The following is a 19,921-nucleotide window of genomic DNA, read 5'->3' on the forward strand; positions in this document are numbered from 1 at the left end:
AATTAATAGGGAATAAAATGGTAAATACACTGTGTATCATGATCTTAAAAGAATGTACGTGACTAATCTTAAACAAACATATCCCATTAAGACTCCTGTATCCAAACCCGCTTTGTCCTACCACTGGAGACTGTTTACTCTGATGATGCTGCCATTACTTATTTTCTGAACTGCTCTTTAGGAACTGCCTTGGAGCCAACTTAGAAAACACAGGAGAAAAGCAGCACCTTACAGTTTAGGGAAATTATGGAAGTATTTAGAAGTCATTAGAAACATCAACTATTCCTTTCAGGTAACTCAGTACTCTGTGGAGACAAAGTTCTATGTATCTAACAAAAAGCAGTGAAATAAGAAGAGACGTGAGTTTAAAATTCTTATGGAGTTATTACAAGGATCATCATAAACTTTTTTTTTCCTTAAATTCTTTTGTTGGTACATTTTAGGTATAAAATGTTTACATTTATCATTGGGTGCTTGTACCTGTACATGATGGTTCTTATCTTGGTTCTTATTTTTTTTTCCCCATTACCTGTGCATCCTTCACCCCCTCCACCCTTCCCTATATACATAGATTTTTTTGGTATTTTTTTTCTTTTCTCATGATTTTTCCTTTCCCTTCTTTCCTTTCCCCTTCCACCCCCCCCCCACCACCACCACCACACACACACCTTTGGACCTTTTCCTATTTCAAGTTATCAATTATTCATTTTAATCCTTATTTACACTTTCAGTTTCTCACACTAGAGAAACTTCAGTATTTACACATGTGTGTCCTATTTATTTCACTTAAGAGTATGGCCTCAATATGCATCCATTTAGCTATAAATGACTAGTTTCTCATTCATTATGGCTGAGTAGCACTCCATTTTATAAAAAAAAAAAACCCACATCTTCTTTATCCAGTTTCCAGTTGATGGGCACTTGGGCTCTTTCCAAGCTTTAGCTATTATAAACTGTGCCGCTATAAACATGGGTACACATATATCACTGTGATATGATTCTTTAAGTCTTTGGGGAAGATACCCAGCAGGGGAATAGCTGGGTCAAATGGGACCTGTAACCCTAGTTCTTTGAGGTATCTCCATACTGATTTCCACAGTGGTTGCACCAGTCTGCACTCCCACCAACAATGGAGAAGGGTTCCTTTCTCCCCACACCCCTACCAGCATTTGTTATTGGTTGATTTCTTGATAGCAGCCATTTTTTCTGGGGTGAGGTGGAATCTCAGTGTTGTTTTCATATGCATCTCTCGAAAGAACACTGATGTTGAACATTTATTCAGATATTTATTTGCTGCTTTTACTTCTTTGAGAAATGTGTGTTCATTTCAGATGCCCATTTTTGAATTAGGTCTTTGAATTTGGGGGGAGGGGATTCTGATTTTTTTCAATTCTTTGTATATTCTAGATAGTACTCCTTTGTCTGAGGTGCAGCTGCTAAAAATTTTTTCCCACATTGTAGGTTGTCAGCTCTGTTGGTGGTTTCTCTTGCAGTGCAGAAGCTTCTTAATAAGAGGAGATCCCAGTTGTTGATTCTTTCTGCTAGTTCCTGTGCTACTGAGGTTTTGTTTATAAAGTCTTTTCCAATGCCAATGTCTTTAAGAGTTCTATCTAATTTATCTTCCAGCAAGTTTAGAGTTTCTGTCTTAATATTTATATCTTTAACCCACTTCGATCTTAGTTTAGTGCATGGTGATAGATATGGGTCTAGTTATAGTCTTTGGCAGGTTGAAATCCAGTTTTTCAACACCATTTATTAAATAGGCTATCTTTCCTCTAATGAGGGTGGTTGGCTCCTTTGTCAAAGATGAGGTGGCTGAGTATGTCTGAAGTTGTTTCTGCGTCTTCTAATCTATTCCACTGATCCTCAGGTCTGTTTCTTTGCCAGTACCATGCTGTTTTTTATCACAGTAGCTTTGTAGTATAGTTTCAAGTTGGGGATTGTGTTACCCCGTGCCATTTCTCTGTTGCCTAGAATTGCTTTTGCTATTCTAGGTCTCTTCTGGCTCCAAATGAATTTTTGGATTGTTTTCTCTAATTCTGTGAAGTATATTGTTGGAATTTCAATCAGCATTGCATTAAATCTATATAGCAGTTTTGGAAGTATGGCCATTTTCACTATATTGGTTCTTCCTACCCAGGAAGAAGGGATGTCCTTCCATTTTCTTATATCCTCCTCGATTTCCTTTTTCAGAGTGCTGTAATTTTCAGTATAGAGGTCTTTTGCTTCCTTTGTTAGATTGATTCCTAGATATTTCTTTTTTTTGGATGCTATTGTAAAAGGGATTGTTTCCCTAATTTCTCTCTCAGTGAGTCTGCTATTTGTGTATAAGAAGGCTATTGTTTTTTGAGTATTGACCTTATGTCCAGCTGCTCTACTGAATCTGTCAATTAAGTCTAGAAGTCTTTTGGTAGAGTTTTTTGGATCTTCTATGTAAAGTACCATATCATCAGCAAATAATGAGAGTTTAATTTCTTCCTTTCCTATCTTTATTCCTTTTATTTCTTTCTCTTTTCTAATTGCTGGTGCTAATGTTTCCAGAACTATATTGAACAGGAGTGGTGATAGTGGGCATCCTTGTCTTGTTCCTGATTTTAGCGTGAAAGTTTTCAGTTTTTGACCATCTAGTATGATGTTGGCTGTTGGTTTTTCATAGATAGCCTTAATCAGATTGAGACCTTCTGTTCCAATTTTCTGTAGGGTTTTTATCATGAATGGTTGTTGGATTTTGTCAAATGCCTTTTCTGAATCTATTGAGATGATCATATGGTTTTTGTCCTTGACTCTGTTAATATAGTGTATTACATTTATTTATTTACGAATATTGATCCCTGGGATAAATCCAATTTGGTCAGGGTGTATGATCTTCTTGATGACCCTCTGTATTCTGTTTGCCAGTATCTTGTTGAGGACTTTTGCATCTATGTTCATTAGGGAGATTGGCCTGTAGTTTTCTTTTTAGGTTGGGTCTTTCCCTAGTATTGGAATCAAAGTAACACTTGCTTCCAGGAATGAATTTGGAAGCCTTGCTTCCCTTTCAATTTTCTTGATGAGTTTAAAGAGTAATGGTGATAGTTATTCTTTAAATGTCTTGTAGAATTCAGCAGTGAAGCCATCAGGACCTGGGCTTTTCTTTGTTGGAAATTTTTTATTACATTTTCAGTTTCACTCATTGTAATTGGGGTGTTTAGAATTTCTATATCTTCTTCATTTAACTTTGACAATTCTTATGTATTTAGGAATCTGTCCATTTCTTCTGTGTTTTCCGTTTTATTAGAGTACAGGTTCTCAAAGTAGGTATTGATGATCCTCTGGATTTCTGCTGGGTCTGTTGTGACTTCACCTTTTTCATTCTTAATTGCATGGATTTGAGCCTTTTCTTTCCTTTTTTTGATAAGGTTGGCTAAAGGTTTATCAATTTTATTTATTCTTTTGAAAATCCAACTCTTTGACTCATTGATTTTTTTTTTGTATTCTCTTAGTCTCCATTGCATTGATTTCTACTCTGATCTTTATAATTTCCTCTCTTGTGTGAGCTTTGGGTTTGTTATGCTGTTCTTTTTCTAGGAGCTTGAGGTTCTGCATTAGGTTATTTATCTGAGTTCTCTCTGTTTTCCTAATATGGGCATTCACTGCTATGAATTTCCCACATAGAACTGCTTTCATTGTGTCCCATAGATTCCTGTATGTTGTACTGGCATTATCATTTACTTGTGCAAACTGTCTAATTTCTTCTTTAATTTCCTCTGTGTCCCATTGGTTGTTCAGGAGGGTGTTATTCAATTTCCATGTTTTTGCAGGGGTTTTGCAGTTTCTTATATTATTGATCTCCAATTTTATTGCACTATGGTCTGATAATACACAGGGGGTAACTTCAGTTCTTTTACATTTACTTAGACATGTCCTATGAGCTAGCATGTGGTCTATATCACAAACATTTTAAAGCATGCCTATCCATGTGGCATTCTACTGGAAAGTAGGAAAAGGAGATTTTTTAGTATGAAAAGACATGTAGTCTTCCATTACTTGACAATTCAGATATTGGCCAATGATTTCAGTAAGTCAGAATATCTCTGTAGTACATTATAACTGTGAAAGCATATTTATGTACATTGATTCATTTTATATTGAAAACAATTCAAAAGTATTACACAGATATTATCACTTTTGCTTTAATTATGTAAAACGGAAAGCTTAAAAAGTTAAAAGACAGGCCCAAGTTGATGCAATTAATAAACAAGTCTGCTCTCAGACCCATGCCTTCTAATTTCTCATCTGAGCTCTCTCAACATTAAAACTAATAGCATTTCTCAAGTGTTTTATGAAAAATTCTATGATCCTGACATGGTCCTTATAGTGTTTTCAAAATATATCTGTAAATTCTCTCATATTACTCCCTTCAAAGGTAGAGCCTAAAAAGGGGAGAGGAGTATATAACCTAATTCTCCTCTTCTTCTGTGTGTGGTATTTTTAGTGACTCATTGGTAAAGGTGATGCATGTGATGTCTGAGAGTAGGTCGTAATAGGCATTACAGCTTTCTCCCCACTCTCTTATATCATTTATTTGTAGGGAAGTCAGCTACTATGTCATGATGATATTTGGAGAGGCCTTCTCCCCATAGTTATGTGAGTCACCAGCTTGAAAAAGACCTTTCAGACCTGGTCAGGTCTCCAAACAATGGAGCTCCATCTGACATCTTGTCTACAATCTGAGGAGGGTCTCTGACCCAGAACCACATAGCTAAGCTGCTTCCAGACTCCCAGTTCTCAGAAAATGTGTAAGAGGATAAATACATGTTGTAAGTCAATAAATTTGCTGTAATTTTTTTCAGCAATAGGTGAAACAGCCCTCAAAGTATTCTGTGAGCCAATTAAGTTTGGGAAAACTTGTACAATTAGCCATCCATATTTATGAGTTCTACGTCCATGGATTCAACCAACTGTAGGTAGAAAATATTTCTTTAAAAATTGTATCTGTAGTGAACAGACTTTTTGCCTTGTCAGTATTCCTTAAATAGTATAGTATCATAACTATGTATATAAAATTCGTGTTGTATTTGGCATTTTAAGTAACTTAGAGGTGACTTAAAATATAAGGAAAGAAAGAGAACCACAGGCCAATCTCCCGAATGAACATAGATGCAAAACTCCTCAATAAATACTGGCAAACAGAATGCAACAAATTATCAAGAAGATTATACACCATGACCAAGTAGAATTCATCCCAGGGATGAAGGGATGGTTCAACATATACAAATCAATAAATGTAATACACCATATTAACAGAGCCAAGGACAAAAACCATATGATCATCTCAATAGATGCAGAAAAAGCATTTGACAAAGTCCAACAACCATTCATGATTTTAAAAAAGAACCTACAGAAAATTGGAATAGATGGTCTTTATCTCAATCTGATAAAAGCTATTTATGACAAACTAATAGCCAACATCCTACTAAATGCACAGAAACTGAAAGCTTTCATTCTTAAATAAGGATCAAAACAAGGATGTCCACTGTCAGCACTCTTATTCAATATAGTTCTGGAAACATTAGCCAAAGCAATTATACAAGAGAAATAAATAAAAGGAATAAGTATAGAAAATAAAGAAATTAAATTATCATTATTTGTGGATAACATGATACTCTACATAGAAGACCCCAAAAGCTCCACCAAAAGACTTGTAGATTTAATAACCAAATTCAGTAGTGCAGCTGGAAACAAGGTCAACACACAAAAATCAATAGCATTCCTGTACATAAATCAAAACTCACTGAGAGAGAAATTAAGAGAACAACACCTTTCACAATATCATCCCCCAAAAAACTCCAAACAAACTGAGCCACCTTATCTATGACAAAGTAGCCAAACAACTTCACTGAAAGAAAGATAGCCTCTTTAATAAATGGTGCTGGGAAAACTCGCTTTCCTCATGCCAAAGATTAAAACTAGACCCATATCTTTCACCATGCACTAAACTCAAATCAAAATGGATCAAAGATCTAAATATTCAAACAGAAACGTGAAATCTGCTAAAAGGTAGAACTCTTGAAGACATTGGTGTTGGCAAAGACTTTATGAACAAAACCTGATCCCACAGGAAATATCACATAGAATCAACATTTTAGTAAAATTTAACGTTTTACTAGGATCTCATTTTACTAAAAAAAAACTTTTCCACAGCAAGAGAAACCTCCAATAGAGGGAAGAGACAACCCACAGAGTGGGAAAAAAATTTGCCAGCTGTTCCTTAGACAAAGGACTAATATCTAGAATATATAAAGAACTCAAAAAAATTACAAATTCAAAGACCCAATCCAAAAATGAGTATCTAAAATGAATAGATACTTCTCAGAAGAAAAAGTGGAAATGGTAAATATATTAAAAAATGTTCAACATCACTGGTCATCCAAGAGATGCAAATTAATACAATGCTGAGATTCCATCTCACTCCAGAAATAATGGCTTTTATCAAGAAATCAACCAATAACATATGCTGGCAGGGCTGTAGGAGAAAGGAACCCTTCTCCACTGTTGGTGGGAGTGTACACTGGTGCAACCACTGTGGAAATCAGTGTGGAGATTCCTCAAAAAAACACTAAAAGTAGAGGTTCCATTTGACCCAGCTATACCCCTCCTTGGTATCTTCCCAGAAGAATTAAAAGCATCATAACAGTGATATATGCACACTCATGTTTATAGAAGCACAGTTTGTAGTAGCTAAATCTTGGAAAGAGCCCAAATGTCCTTCAACCAATGAATGGACAAAGAAGATGTGGGGTTTTTTATAGAAAGGAGTACTACTCAGCCATAAAGAAGCATAAGCTTGAGTCATTTCTAGCTAAATGGATGCACCTTGAGACCATACTCTTAAGTGAGATAAATTGGACACACATGTTTAAATAACTGCATTGTTACTCTGGTGTGAGAAACCAAAAGTTTAAATAAGGACCAAAATGTATAATAGATATTGGGAGATGGGAAGAAAATATTCAAGTGAGAAGGGGAACAAGGGACGGGGAGTGGAAAGGGAGAAAGGAAAGAAGCGACAAGGGAAAAAGAGACTAGAAGGAAAAAATGAAAAAGCATTTGTAAATAAGGAGGGGAAGAGGGTCAAAGGAGGGGAAATGGGGAAAAAAGACACAAGATATATCCTGTACAGGTACAAATTTCCTATGATGAATATTATCCTTACGTATATCTAAAATATACCAATAAATGTTTTGTTTCAAAAAATATAAAGGAAGGTTGTACCAGTTATATGCAAATACTGCACCACTTTATATAAGGGACTTCAGCACACCTGGATTTTGGAATCTGTAGGAGGCCTGTGACTAATCCTCCATGGACACAAACAGGCAACTCTATTCTATAATGCTTTAAAGATTAATAATGCTTGGTAGTGCATAAAGGTCCTTGAGAAACCCTGCAGTAAAGAAACCTGTTTTTCTTTGTTTATAATATAGTTCCAAGTCTCCTATAATGAACAAACTCTCATTTAAACCCCCTTGGAACTGGCTTGGTATACTCTGAATTGCAATAGTTAATAGAATGCTATCAATTTAATTGCAAATTTCCAAGTGAGTATCTAGACAAAATATAAAAAACTATACTACAAATCTGGTATATGTTTGGGTTCCATTGACTATTCTACAAAGCAATGACTTGGCATCTTTAAAAATGTCAATGTCATGAGAGACAAAATGTTTGGCAAACTATTATAGGTAAAAGATTAAAAAGTCAGGTCAAATAAATATAATCCTTGATTTTTTATTGGATTTTGAATTAGGAAAAAAATATAAAGAAAGTGAGAAAATTTGAGGAAATTAAAATATGAATTATAATTAGATAATATATTAATGTCAAATTAGCTGAATATAATAATTGTACCATGGCTATGCAAAAAAAATGTTCTTTTTCTTAGGTGATATATATGCTAAAATTTATAAGGCTAAATTGTCATAGTATGTGTAACTGTGAAATGATTCAATAATAAATGTATGTGTGTAGGGGAAAGGGTGGGCAAAAATGAGAAAACATCTGAGCCTCTATCTAGAAGTACAACTAAACAGATAAAATGTGGGATAGGATATAAAATCCCTCATCCTAATTGCTGAATTTTGGGATCTCTGCTAAGTGACAGCCCTGACAATGAGATGAAAGAAGTAAAATGCCTCCTCCTGACTCTTCCCATGGCTGAATTCTTCCTAATCTTTCAGGTTAAAGCATAGATGTTTTTTTTCTGACTACCCAAGTAGGGTCTTCTCGGTTGGTTATTCTTATTCACAAGCATCCTGAAAATCTCCTTACACTTTCTCAGTTTTAAATTTCAAGTATACTTGTTCCATACTTTATTGTTTATCTTTTCCCATTAGACTCTATGTTTTCTAGGAACATGAGTAGTACCCCTGTCATTTACCACTCTTTTCCAGTCTCTCATCCAAAGTTTGGCTCATAACATTCACTCACAATACTTTTTAGAGTAAATTAATGTCCTTTTCACTCCTTCTTTCATTTATGGTAATGATAATACACACACACACACACACACACACACACACACAAACACCAGCGTTAGTGTCTCATATAACATAATTACTTGTCTCCACAACCAGATTTTCCCTAGAATTTAGCTGAGTATCTAATCTTAATCTATCTATAATAGATGGTGTACTAAGTTGAATAGTCTCTCACAGAAATTTATGTCCCCCAGAACCCCAAAATATAATCTTACTTGGAAATGTGGTATTTTCATATTGTAATTTGAAGTTAAGATGTGGTTATACTGGATTAGGGAATGTTTGTAAAAGCAAAGGAAACAGAGACACAGGGACCACAGACACAAAGGAAGAATGCTGTGTGAAGATGAGCGCAGTGATTAGGGTGCTGCATCTGCAACACCAAGGATGCCTGTCATCTGCCAGCAGCGAGGAAGACACAAGGAAGGATCCTTCCCTAGAGACTTCACTGAGAGCATGGTCCTGATAGCACCTTGATTTCAGACTTCCAGACTCCAGAACTATGACAATTACATTATTCTAAACCATTCAGTTTGTGGTGATTTGTTGTAAAAGCCTAGGAAATAGATATAAATGCTTTGTATAGATTTTATAAAATTCTACCAGTATGCTAGATGTGCCTTTTCAGGTAACCTCCACCTCAGGCCTGTATACCTGTCACAGTAACTGGCCCTCTGAGTCAACTGCATGGCAACAATGGAAAGAGTTTGGATTACAAATCCCAACCTACTAAGTTGTTAAATAGGGGTTGACAATTTATTTGTCATCCTTTCAGAATATTTGCATTTTAATAAGATAGTCATTCAATATTCATGGGTTCATTTACTCACAAGGATTTACTGAGTGCTCCCTATGTCAGGCATTGCTATAGGTCAGCTGAAGAACTATTTTAGGACACAGAAGCAGCTTTCTCTGAATGCCTCAAATCACACCCTAGAGATCTCCACCTACTCACTCAATGAGCTCAGAGAACTTATTAGCTATTTTTCCTAGGGAATATAATAACGTGTGTATTTTTATTGAAGTTTTGCTCCATTGTAAGCACAGTTTGGGGAGAGATAAACAAGAAGTAAAGAGGGAGAAAAGTAAGCAGTGATACAACCAGCCAAGCAAAGGCCAGTCAAGGCTGGAGAATGCAAACAAAACACTCTCCTGCATCTGCTCCTAGTTCTCTGTCCTCTTGTTCTTCACCTCCTTAAATGTCCACCCTCCTCTGTCCATCCTGCAGATTTCTATGTTCTTTCCTATTTTGTCAATTTATCTTCTCATTCTGGTTGCATTGGTCTCAATTACCATCCAGTAGATGGCCTGACGTCTCCCAGTCCTTTATACTAAACTAGAACTTGCTCCTAAGCCACACACCATGAAACCCAACTGCCTCCCAGATTCTTCCCCTTGGATGAGCCACCAAATATCTCAAATTAAACATTTCAAAAACCCAATCCATTGACTTCACCATAAATCTTGCTATTCTATCACTATTAACCAAGTTATTTATGCAAAAAATTAAAGTGTCATAAGCTTAATTATGTTCACATTGTATTTCCTTTATTTTTCATAAATTTGTTCTTTTGGGCTTCAAGGGCAACACTAATTTAGGTATCTCTGGTTTTGTGAATATGTTTTGTTTACCATCATTGACCCATTATTTTCCCTTTCTGATTCTGAGGGCTGTAATAATTACTTTGGTCTTTCTCCCAAATCCAAAGTAAAAGATAAGGAGAAATCTAAATATCTAACAACAAAGTCCTGGTTACCAAAATTATAACACCTCAATATGATGGAGTATTTAAAAAACATTCTAAATGAATATTTAGTATTCTAAGACATCTGTGTAATTTAACATTATAAAAGCTGGGTTTTAAAACTATGTAGAACATGGTGACAACTCTTGTCTCAACAATAACAATAGAGTATGACCAGGACAACCACATAAATATTGCAGACTGACATTTACATGTACTCCTTTTTGAAACCCCATCAAAAGTATGAAGGAAATGAAGATGATAAGGGAGTAGTGACTGTAGTAGTGACTGTAGGATTGTAACCTTGGAAATGGAGTCAGGAAAGACTTCTCTTTGACAATATGAGATCTGTCCTCTAAAGTCTGAGAATGGGCTGCCAATTGAAAAATTGGAGAGAAGCATACCAGAATCAGAAAAGGGCTTTTAGTCTGTGAGAAAGGAAAAGCAAGAAAAGCCTTTCATAGGTTGCAAGTTGGGGAGTGACATGATCTGATTTATGTTTGTGATCTCTTACTAAGATGAGAAAATCTGTTAGGTCTTGGTAAGAATGGCAGCAAGGAGCAGGTGAAGCTGCCCCTCTTGAGGTGAGAGATGATACAGTTTGGACTAGGGGTGGCTGTGGAGATGAAATATTGAAATGTTTTTGCAGGTATATTTAGATGAAATACTGAGACATTTAATGACATACTAGGTATATTTTGGTAATCTATCCTTCTTGGTTAATAGAGCTTGGATTTGGATGTTGAAGAAAAGAAACCATACACATCTTTAGATTCAGCATTGTAGTAAAGACTGAGCCATTTATTGGGGTGGTATCTTTATATTCAGGGAATCTATTATGATTGAGCAGCAATTGAATGCTTCTTTGTGGGGACAGGAAAGTTTTTGCCGCTACACTTTGGATAGAAAATTAATATCTAGAATATATAAAGAACTAAAAAAAAAGTAGATCCCCAAAAATAAAAAACCCAAACAAAAAATAGGCCACTGAAACGAATAGACAATTCTCAAAGTGCAAATGGAGAATAAATACATGGAAAAATGTTCAACATCTCTGGCTCTTACAGAAATGCCAATTAAAACAACACTGAGATTCCACCTTGCACCAGAAAGAATGTCTATCATAAAGAAATCAAATAAGAACAAATGCTGATGAGGATGCAGGGAAAAAGGAACCCTTCTACAATGTTGGTGGGAATGTAAACTAGTACAACCCATATGGAAATCAGTGTAGAGATTCCTCAAAAAACTAAAAATAGAAATTCCATTCAACCTAGCTATTTCCCTCCTAGATGTCTTCCCAGAAGAGTTGAAGACATCACACTACAATGATACATGCCTACCCATGTCTATAGCAGCACAATTTATAATAGCAAAATCTTGGAAGCAGCCTATATGTCCATCAACAGATGAATGGTTAAAGAAAATGTGGTATTTTTCCCCATGGAGTACTACTCTACCACGAATAAGGATACATTTGAGTTGTTTGTAGGAAAAGTGATGCACCTTGAGTCTATCATGTTAAGTAAAATAAACCAGATACACAAGTTTAAACATCATATGGATTCTTTTATATGAGAAACTCAAAGTGTAAATAACTTAAACAGCAAAACAAAAGATAGTTAATAGGAAACAGGGAGATAGATCTTTTGCAAATGGGAAGCAGATGAAGAGATGAAGGGAAGGAAGGGGAAGGGGATGCAAAATGAATTAAGATTTGCTATGTACATATTCCATCTCCACACAATGTATATAAAATTATATATTGCAAACATGTACTAATAAAAGTAAAAATTTTTTAAAGAAAAAATTACATTATTCATTTTTATGTCTAGATGTATATACTATACATTACTTGCAAAAAAAATCCTCTAGTTTAGCTGGGTGTGGTGGCACATGCCTGTAATTGCAGCTCCTGGGAGGCTAAGGCAGGAGAATCACAAGTTCAAAGCCAGCTTGGATACATGGTGAAACCATCTCAAAAAAAAAAGAGAGAAACAAACAAAATAAAAGGCTTACAGTTCAATCAAAAATTATTTGAAAGGGAATTCCTAGTTATATAAAGAACTCGGTATACATGGTCTTAAAAGGAGATACAATAATAACTTTTTAAAAGTATTGTAACATAATTTGCCATTACTTCATAAGAACTTGTCCTTAGAAGGAGATTGTTTTGCAAAGAAGTCCAAATTTCAGTGGCAAACGGACCATTCATGGACTTCTGCTCCTTGAGACTCAAAGTCACAGAGACTCTGAAGTGTAAACAGGTGGTGCTGCCCAGGAATCTGGAACTGAAACTGTCAAGGAGGCCCTTGAACTAGCCTTGAAGAAAGGGTAGTCTTGTGTGGTGGTCCAACTGTGAAGTGTGACTGAGGCTAGCCATGATGACACAGTGACGTGTACAGGTTTGGCTGTGGTGAACAATAGCAGAATATCTGATTTGAACTAAGGTTATAATTTCAAAGTCCAAGTTCAGAGCCCCATTGTTGGATGACAGACATCCAGGCCAGGATGAGCATCACACAGAGAAAACAAGAGTCTGCTGAATTTTTTGAACAATGTTCAATAGTGACACTGGGTACCAGCTAAAGGTGATGGCAATCCCAAGGCAGTCGGTCATTCCACATCTCTTTATGTCCAGCACTGGGATCAGGAACGTCCCTGCCCATCACTCCACCCTCTACAATGAGTAAGTCTATCCCAGTATTCTTGGGGAATTGGCCGAAAGAGAAGAAAGCAGAATTGGTCAGGTTGGTGGAGACAGCTCAAGAGGGATGTTTCAGATTTCCTAATAATAGGCACTTAGGAGCTTGAGTTTGTTTCACAAATAAGAGATATGCACACACATTTATACTCAAGTTTGTGGAACAAATCATTCCAGATTTCCACATATGAGTGATATATAAGTGTAGACATGTGTTTAAATTCCAAAAATATTAAAACCTTGTCAGGCCATGAGGGTTTTTCACACCTGAAAAAGATTAAGGCCCCTCTAAAGGGGGTTTCGCACAATGTTCACCTCACCTGGTCTTCTGCACTCTGTCATGTAAGGACAGAGCTTTCTTTCCCTCTGAACAATGCAGAAATAAGGCCCTATGAAGGATGCAGAGAACAGCCCTCATCAAACAACCAACCCTGTAGATGACTTGATCTTGGTCTTATTAACCTCCAGAAATGTGAGAACTAAATTTATTTTCTACATAAATTATGTAGCCTGTGGTACTTTTATTATCATAGAACAAACAGACTGAGAGTTCCCTAGATATACTCCTGTCAATCAGCTTTCAAACTCACATAGAGCAGCCTCCCTTCTTATGATACATGCACCTCCATGTCAGCTTTCTAGAAAAGTCACAGCAAAATCTTTATAATACTTGTGCTCATGTTGCACCAAATGAAGATCTGTGGTTTCTAGGATCTTAGTTCTATCTTAGTGACTTAATTCACTTAAAAATATTAACCATCTGTATTATTAGTAATATCTCTCAAAAGTTTCCAAATTTCTACTCCTTTTCATAAGAAAAATAGGCCCAGGGCCGGAGATTTATCTCAGTGGTGCCGCCGCCTGCCCTGCAAGCTCAAGAACCAGAGTTTGATCCCTGGTACGAAAAAAAAAGTAGACACTTTTTTCCAGGAGAGAGGGAAAAATTATTTTGCAATAATACATGGCATGAGTCATGGAAAAGGCTTGAATAATTTGTAGGACATATTGCTATTGAGTCATCATGAATGATACAGGACCACTTGAATACTGATGAAGTTAAATCCTTTATAATCACAGGAAATAAAAATACTACTACTTATTTTATTTTAAAAGCTTGATTTCAGTTTTACCCTAAAGGAGACATTGGGACTACGTAGAAATGTTTCTTATTGATCAAGGAGGAAATTTGTTACCTAAGAAGACAAGTAGGATCTTAAGTTGAAAGGAAGAATTGGAGGTATAACATGAAGTTTAATATACATATTGCCTCTCCCTGTCCAAAAGATTCCTTATTTCATAATAAGTGAAATATTAGGTTCAAAAACAATCTGCCCCTGTTGTGACTAACATACTCAAAGGTCTTGGGATTCTAAAGGTTTTAAGCTATATGACTGGCAGAGTTTGATGGGTACATTGGAATGCCTGTAATTTATTATATAATTTAAGTGCCATCTGTGCAGCTGGATAAAAAGATAGCTGATGAAAATATCAGCCATCCAGCTGTTTTCTCTGCTCCATAGAGGTCAGGAGGATTGTTTCTCTGACTGCCATCACCATTCTAACAACCTTATGTCACAAGGATCTTTCATTTTCATACTCTCCCGAAAAGCAAGGGCAGCAACATTGGTCCTTAATCCTAAAGAAGATTCCAGCTATTTTCTAGGCTAGTTGCAATTTAATGAGCTTTGACATTGATTAAATAAGTCACTCTCTCACCCTCTGTCTCACACTGCCTCATCTCCCAGCTAGCTGGCCTGAAACATGGAAGAGTTTTGGTCTGACCTAGTCTCCTAGGTTGAAGTTCTGGCTCTTTACATTTGCCTTTCAGCACTTAAAAGAAAAAAAATGAATTATACAACACCAAAACCAGGCAACATATTGGCTCCTGCATTAGTTAGAGTGCTCCAGAGAGACAGAACCAATAGGATGCATATATAGACATATGAAAGCAGAGTTATTAAGAGAATTAGCTCTCACAGTTATGGAAGCTGAGAAGTTCCATGACTCGTCATCTATGTGCCAGAGCCCCTGAGGTGCTGAGTCCAAGTCAGAGGCCTTTGAACCATGGAAGCCAATGGTATAACTCTTAATCTGAGGCTGAAAGCCTGAGAATCTGAGAGCTACTAGTTTAAGTCCTAGAGTGTAAAGGCCATGGATCTTGGAGTACTGGATTCCAAGGACTGAAGGGGAAAAGTATCTTCCAGCTCCCAAAGATATATACACAAATACATTTGCCTTTTCTTTGTTTGTGTGCTGTCTTGCTCCTCACTGACTGGATAGTGTTCATCCACACTAAGTATTGATCTTCCCTCCCTAGGCCATTCAGACCCATATGCTTCTATCCTCTGGAAACAACCCCACAGACACCCCAAAACAAAGCTCTGCCAGGTTTTTAGGTATACCTTAAGGCAACCAAGCTGACATCCAAAATTAACTATCACATCTTCCCACCTTCCAGGAGCTGAATAACTACCTTGTCTATTCTCCATGGCTCTGAGGCTTTTGACAGGTGTGGTGGCTACAGGAACTGAAGTGGTAAACAGCTACAATTTCAAATGAGTCCTCTTTGTTTTAATATGATTTACTTGAGCCATATGGGCTTTAGAACCTTATTTACTGATAGCTACTCACCAAGTACCAGGTATTATGGTAGGTACAGTATATAGGTATTATGGTAGGTACAGTATATAGGTATAAACAAGAGAGAAAGGGTGAACAAGATAGTAGGTTGATGTTGGCTAAGTAGGACTAGAAGAAAGGGTTGCAAATATATAGCTTATTTATTTAAATATGTCATGGATTTAGTGATAGTCAAACTTCTTAACACAATAACTTTGACACACATTTGATAACAGAGGAGCTGTGATCAAGTTGACATGAATTTCACAGCTACTGGCCCTTTTATAGGTCCTTTCAGAGCCATATGCAGCAATTCTGACCCAAGTGCAAACAGCACAATAGTACCCTCAAATCAATGTATGGGAAAGAAAAGAGTTGGGAGAGGAAGTTGCCTGATCTTGACCTTGACCTCCTATGCCATCACCTCCTCTGGTTGTCAAGAGGAATGGCCCAGGCCTCAGGCCTAATTTCCCACCTTGACTAGACAGACAGGGGAAGCCAAGTAAGAAGTAGCTCAAAAAGATGAGCAAAATCTTTAAAATCATTATGCAAAAATATAAGAGCCTCTTCAATGTCAGTCACACAGGAAAAGTTTCAGTATTCCCTTGACTTTTGGGGTTTTGAATTTTACCCTACGATTGTGCTTGCTTTAAGAACAGCCCCTAAGTGCTATGCAAATTGCAAAGTATTTAATTTTTTTAACTTATAGGACCCATAAACTATGCAGGCAGGACTTCTTCAACATTGAAATTCATTCCTGGTAATTATATGAATTGTTAATGATTAAAGTTCTTCTAGGTAACTTATTCAGAACAAACATACATACCTATGATGATGAGATTAAAGCCAAGCAACTGGAGATAGTTTGATTATATTTGAAGCACTTTACACTCAGTTTCTCTGAACCTCTGTTATTTTGGAGGGAATAATACAGTTCTGGAAGTTTCTCTTCAAATTTTCCTTTGGCCTATCATGAAAATGATAAATAATATTTGAACAGGGCTTTATATTTTACAAGGAATTTTAATATTCATTTGCTCATTCTAACACCACTAATAAAGGTACTAATACTCCCTTTATACAGATGATGAGGCAAAGGCTTAGAAATGCTTAGAAAGTATATCCTGAGGGCTTTCATGTTCCTTCATTTTAACTCCTGACATGTCTCTTACTTAAACAGTAATTTCTTATGTAGACAATTGTGAATCAAAAACTTTATAAGTAATATCAATAAAATTAATTAAAATTAAGTAAGTTCATAATTGCTTATCTTTTCTTGCCCACAGACCTGAATCTTATGCATAGAATTATTAAGCAAAATTGTTAGCATGAAAATAAAAACATGTGTAGCCCTAACTAGGTATTTCTTTGGTTTCAGTGAGCTAAAATTATGAATAGTCTTGACATATCAGGTATGTCAATAATATAGGAGAATCACTGCTATAGGCTGAATTGTGTTCCCCCTCCTCTAAATTAATATGTTGAAATTTTCATCCTCATTACCTCAGAATGTGACTGCATTTTGATAGGATCTGAAAGAGGTAATTAAGTTAGAGTGAGTTCATTAGAGTGGGTGCTAATCTAACATGACTGGGGTCCACATAAGAGGAAATTTGAACAGAGACATGTACAGAAGGAAGATCTTTTGAAAACAAAATGACGACAACAACAACAAAAGAAAACAAAATGACAAGATGCCCCTTTACAAACCAAATAAGCGAGATCTCAGGAGAAAGCAACCACTTTGACACTTGGATCTCAAACTTCTATCCTCCAGAATTGTGAGAAAATGAACTTCTGTGGAGACATCTAGTCTGGTGCCTTGTTATGCAGCCCTAGCAAACTAATGCTATAGCTAAGACTAATTCCTTGTATAGGTTAGTTAATGCAACTCATTTTTAACATAATATATGAGTATTAAATACCATTGTCCTCACTTTTTATTAGTACACGTGTGTAGTATACAATGTGTACATTCCTTCTGTGGAGTTTGTACATGTACATAACACATCTCCACTCCTTATTTCATCCCCTTTTCCTTCACTCCCTCTATTTCTTAATTCCCTTCCTATTTGAGAAAGATCTATGTCCCTACTTCTCATTATCTATTTTTTATTTTACTCTTATAATTTCAGTTTCTTATATAAGAGAAATCATGCAGTATTTAAGCTTGTGTGTCTGATTTATTTCACTTAACATTAAGGTCTCAAAGTGCACCTGTTTTCCTACAAATGACTCAAGTTTACCTTTCTTTATGGCAGAACAGTACTCTTTTGTGTATAAATACCACATTTTCTCTATCCATTCATCTGTTGATGGACATATAAGCCTCTTCCAAGACTAAGCTATTATGAATTATGCTGCTAAACACATGGGCAAGTTAATTATGCATATGTTTATTATGTTTTGAACAGTGGTATTACCCAATAGCAAATATAATTATTTGCCTGCAAGTTAAAGTGCCATACATAATGTTATGTACTGAACTGGCATTCAAGTTTTCAGGAGATTAATATATATAGCCCATATAGATGGACTGTAAGAATTTTCACTAAAGTGATGGATTTATGCTGTGCATTAAGAACCAATAAGATTCTAGCCAAATGTGATAGTGCATGCCCATAGTTCCAGTACTCAGGATGCTGAGTCAGGAGGACCAGGAGTTCAAGACCATCCTGGGCTACATAGCGAGTTCCAGGCAAACATGGACTACATATTGAAGTCCTGTCTCAAAACAAACAAACAAAAACAAAAGAAAGAATGATGAAGATAAAAGTAGCTAAGGAGAGAACAAGGAAAAGAAAATGAAAGTGAAAATCATAAAGGACACTGAACAGACCAATCTGGCTGAATCAGAAGTCATGAAACTAAATCAACTTGGCTTCTGGGAGGAGAGAATTGAAAAGATTGAAGGATAATCCCATGGCAAGAAAAGGATGAGACTAGGAGCTACAGATATCCACTAGCTTCCACTCAGGAACCAGATGTTACCCTAGCTACAAAAAACAACTCGCTGGTGACCTAAGGCTCCAACCCACGGATGCCTCAGGCATTTACTGAATTCTTTTTGAGAGATGCCCAGAGAAATAGATAAATAAATACTTATGGTAGTGTGGCTCTCAGAATCACAGGAGGGACCTTTAACCATTGTCTCTATCCTAGACATAGTGAAAACAAAATCCCTAGGGTAGTGTTTCACTTGAGTAGCTTTAAAAAATTGTGATACCTAGGTTACAATCAAAAGCAATTAAATCTGACTTACTGGTGGTAGAAACCAGACATCAGTATTTTTCTAAAGCTCCCTAGGTAATTCCAATGTGTAGCCAAGTCTGAGTCTAACTGCAATAGCTGTAGGGCCCTGGTGTTTGTGCTTTCTGTGGGCTTTCTAAGTGATTCTACCCATAAAATCCATGAAAAAAATTTGATCCTTACCACTGATGGATCCATTTTCTATTCCTTGGTTAGCTTTCCCCAGTGCCCCAAGAAAAAACAAATATGTTCCCTCTTGTTTCTCCTCTTTTTCTTACCAAGAACTTTGTCCTCATTTAGCTAAACTTACTTCCTAATTTAGCAACATAAGAAGAGAGTGTTATACACACCACACAGAATCACAACATAGGAATGGGTCCTACAATGGACTTGACATCAAGGCCTTTTACTAGCTGCACTATGAAATAGTAAGTTTAGGATGTAGAAGGTTAAAAACAAGATAGATGTGTACCAGATTGTGGATGACCAGGTTTTCAGCTACAGAGTCAATTGCCTTGAAGAAAATAATTCAGCAAGATCAATATAGATTTTAAGAAAATCATAAAGAGAGCAATGGAACAGAATAATGTGAAAGACTGTAAAGGAAACCATTGAACTTGACTGAAAAATTAGTTATGTGTAAAAATGGGGAACTGAAAATGTATGTCTGAAGTTGTAAGCCTATGTAAGAGAAATAAATTACAAAATCAGGAAGTGAAGGGGCTAAATTTCCTAGGGGAAAAGTGAAGAAGGGAAGAAGACTGAACTGTGCTTCACACCTGTCTGAGAAAATATGGCATTTAGGAGGTGAGGCCAGTCTGGAGAAAGAGATTTGGCATCTTATGCTGAAGAGTCCCAATTCCAGACAAATGAGAATATCAGGAAAGACACACGTAAAATAAAAGACAGAACTTTGGGAAACAGTAGGGGGAATGTAAATGGAGCCAATGAAGCCAAAAAGGATGCATCTTTCAGAGAGACAGGAGTAGAACCTGGATAAAGTCACAGACAAGAGAAAAGGGAAAGAGAAGTGATCAAAGGTATTAAGTGACCAAGGAGAAGGAGACCTGAGATAACAGACACAA

General features: G+C 36.4%; 1 long non-coding RNA gene across 1 annotated transcript in view; it reads right to left on the bottom strand.

Moving 5' to 3' along the window:
* The window catches only part of LOC110350806 (uncharacterized), a 29,800-nt gene extending 11,909 nt beyond the window's left edge, over positions 1–17,891 (bottom strand). The window contains exon 1 of the long non-coding RNA XR_002397693.2: positions 16,414–17,891. This is a non-coding gene — a long non-coding RNA (uncharacterized LOC110350806). The remainder of the gene's footprint in view (positions 1–16,413) is intronic.
* Between the last annotated feature and the right edge of the window lie 2,030 nt (positions 17,892–19,921).

This window comes from Heterocephalus glaber, unplaced genomic scaffold, assembly GCF_053883595.1.
Source record: "Heterocephalus glaber isolate CG9 unplaced genomic scaffold, H.glaber_assembly_v1.0 deba00000122, whole genome shotgun sequence".
In the NCBI taxonomy this organism is placed as follows: Eukaryota; Metazoa; Chordata; class Mammalia; order Rodentia; family Bathyergidae; genus Heterocephalus; species Heterocephalus glaber.